This window comes from Asparagus officinalis, chromosome 5 (genome assembly GCF_001876935.1).
Source record: "Asparagus officinalis chromosome 5, Aspof.V1, whole genome shotgun sequence".
NCBI classification, from domain to species: domain Eukaryota; kingdom Viridiplantae; phylum Streptophyta; class Magnoliopsida; order Asparagales; family Asparagaceae; genus Asparagus; species Asparagus officinalis.
In genome coordinates, this window is record NC_033798.1 from 47,508,845 (window position 1) to 47,512,498 (window position 3,654).

Genomic DNA, 3,654 nt, shown 5'->3' on the forward strand with positions numbered 1-3,654 from the left:
AGCAAGGATAAGTCTGCGCTTAACCCGCGCTGTCGGTTAGTCCTTAACCGTTAAAAAGAACACCCGTTCACATATTCAACATTGTGACATGTTGTTATTAATAACACCAGAATCCATGCCTTACACGCATGGGGAATTTCATCCTGAATCCTAAGAAAGGATATGCCGACGCCTAACACGCGTCGCCGGTTTAGTCTTTCCCCGTAGAAAAAGACACCAGAGTTCGATTCTGGGGTATTCTGTCCTGAAGCGCCGGGTAGTCTATTCCCGTGAGAAAGACGCAGTCTACGTATTCGAAGTCGTAGCATCAAGTCTAAGGGATTTCATTCCTTTAGCACAACGTTACATGCGGAACGGATTTAGACAATCCGCATGCTAGCCCGACTCAAACGGTAGTCGGTAAAGGCTAATCAAATCCGTTGAGGGCTGGGGGTTCGCCAAAAATCCTAAAGTCAACACCTAACACGTGTCGCCGGGTAGTCTATTCACGTGAGAAAGACGAAGTCTACGTATTCAATATCGTAGCACTAAGAGCGTTAACTCTCTTAGCACAACGTCACATGCGGAACGGATTTAAATAATCTGCATGCTAGCCCGACTCAAACGGTAGTCGGTAAAGGCTAATCAAATCCGTTGAAGGCTGGGGATTAGCCAAAAATCCCAAAGTCAACGCCTAACACGCGTCGCCGGGTAGTCTATTCCCGTGAGAAAGACGAAGTCTACGTATTCAATATCGTAGCACTAAAAGGGTTAACTCTTTTAGCTTAAACGTCACATAGGAGCGGACTTAAACAATCCGCATGCTAGCCCGACTCAAACGGTAGTCGGTAAAGGCGCATCAAACCCGTTGATGGCTGAGGATTTGCCAAAAATCCTATAAATATGCGAGTCATTGACGCATCAACTTTATGAGTTGGTCTCGTGACTCGAGCATCCAACGACCTTGGGATAAGATCCATGCTCCAATGGACAACGCGTAACCCTAGGTCAACGCCAGTCAACGCGTTGCGATCAAACAGTCAACGTACGACGTTCGAAACCCCAAGGTTAACGCCGGACAACGCGTAACCCTAGGTCAACGCCAGTCAACGCGTTGCGATCAAAAAGTCAACGTACGACGTTCAAAACCCTAGGGTCAACGCCGGTCAACGCGTAACCCTAGGTCAACGCCGATCAATTCGTTGCAATCGATACTCCGAAAAGTATACGAGTATAAACTGCTTCTTAATACTCCAATAAGGTATAAGAGTATAAACTATTCCCTATATTTTTGGTTAAGAAGTTCCTGGAGAATATTTTTCCTAAAAATATTCTTAAGGATAACTCAACAATACCACGCCGGACAACGCGTCGCAAATGAGAACTCAACGCCAACATGTTGAACCAACAAGCACGAGCTAAAAATCAGAAAATCAGAAATTGACTTCAAATTCGAAATTCCGACAACGGTCAGACAATAAATGCAGCACCGGAGCCTTACAGACATTCGACAAAGCACCGAATAGCCTGAAGGATTGAAGGAATCAAGAATAGAAGCCACTCCAAAAGTTGCTGTATTCATTGCTGCATTCATTACAACTTCAATCGTTACAATGAAATAAAAAGATAGCCTTTTTATAAGACCGGTACACAATGAAAACAAAATAGATACAACTCTTTTCAAACAAACGCAAGATCTGTTCATCATCTCTTGCTTGCGTGGGTCTTTTGCCTGTGACGGGGATGTTGATATCCGTGGACCACCGGGGCACTCAGATCTGGTCCGATAAAATCGGGCAGAGTTTCGTCTATCCGCGGGGGATTTTAGAAACTCTGAACCTCGTCGATCCGCGTGGGATCTCAGAAGTGTAAAGCTTATGTCTCGGCTAAGACGAGGCACTAGCTCTCCTTTGTATCACCGCTAAGGCTCGGCCAAAGCCGAGCCACCCATGGGTGGCCGCCCAGATCTGTGCGCGGGCACAGATCTGAGAGCCTATAAATAGGCCATTGAGTGTTCATTTGTAAAGGTTGGATTTTTTGGAGGCGAAGCCCTGCTGGATTGAAGACTCAGATCTAAAAAAGATTCAAACTTTAGGACTTCGAGGACTTGTTCATCCAGATCTGGTGCTTGGCGATCGTCAACGCCAAATAAGGCAAGAGTTCGAGAGGACCGGATCTCAGATCTACGCAGGCGTACTCCGGATCAAAGCTTGGCCTTTGATCCCGAGATTTGGGCGATTGTTTCCTTGGTGAATCAATCCCCCCGGCTATTATTTCCTTGGTGAAATAATACACGTCGTATTGCGTAGATCCGACCGGATCTAGATCTCGCGGTGGTCCACGGATAAACCCCGGCGCAGGCAAAGAACCCACAAAGCGAGCGACCGCAAAACAGGAGCTCGTGATTTGTTCGACAAACAAGGAGAAAGTTGTAAACTTTTTTTTATTTTTCTTTGATTTTCATTGTAACCGGATCTTATAAAAAGACCGGATCTTTGTAACTCAAAAAGTTGTTATTTAAGAGTGCAATGGAATCAATGAAGAAAGACACGATTTTTCCCGCGAACAACGTGCGGATTCGAGAGGATGTCCTTCATGGATAGCTTCTCAGGGTATAATCAGATCAAAATGCACCCTGAGGACGAGAAGCACACTGCATTCAGAACTCCCATGGGGGTGTACTGCTACACCGTCATGCCTTTCGGACTCAAGAACGCTGGTGCAACCTACCAGCGCGCCATGAGCATGATCTTTCGAGATCATCTGCGAAAGATGGTCGAGTGTTACGTCGACGACTTGGTCGTGAAGAGTCGCCATAAGGAGGATCACCTCCAAGACTTGAAGGCGATGTTCGAACTCATGAGGACTTATCAGCTCGAGATGAATTCTACTAAGTCATTCTTGGGGATGTCTAGCGGTAAATTCCTCGGTTTCGTCGTCACGACGAAAGGAATCCGGATTGATCCAGACAAGGTGCGAGCCATTCAAGAGCTCCAGCCACCCCGAAATCTTAAAGAGCTAAGAGGCCTTCAGGGACGACTGGCTTATATCCGAAGATTCATCTCGAATCTTTCGGGCAAGTGCCAACCCTTCTCTAAGCTAATGAAGAAGGGAACTTCCTTCGTCTGGGACGAGCCATGCCAAAAGGCCTTTGAAGAAATCAAAGCGTATTCCTTCGTCTGGGACGAGCCATGCCAAAAGGCCTTTGAAGAAATCAAAGCGTATCTCTTAAATCCGCCTATCCTTGCGGTGCCAATCTCAGGGAGGCCATTCCTCACATATATACGGGCCATGGAACATTCTCTAGGCGCCCTCTTGGCTCAAAATGACGATGCAGGCCACGAGCAAGGCATCTACTACCTGAGCAGAACCTTGCAGGGCACCGAACAATGGTACCCAATGGTCGAGAAGGAATGCTTAGCCTTGGTGTTCGCCATCCAAAAGATGCGGCACTACTTGGTTGGCCAAACCATCCATGTCATCTCCCGGATGAACCCCATTCGGGTCTTCATGACACAACCTGCAGTGTTAAACTGGCGCCTGGCCAGGTGGGCACTTCTGCTCTCTCAATACGACATTCATTTCATGCCGCAGAAATCGGTCAAGGGACAAGCCATCTGCGATCTCATGGCTAGTCACCCGCTGGGGGTGAAGACCGATCTATTCGAAGATCTG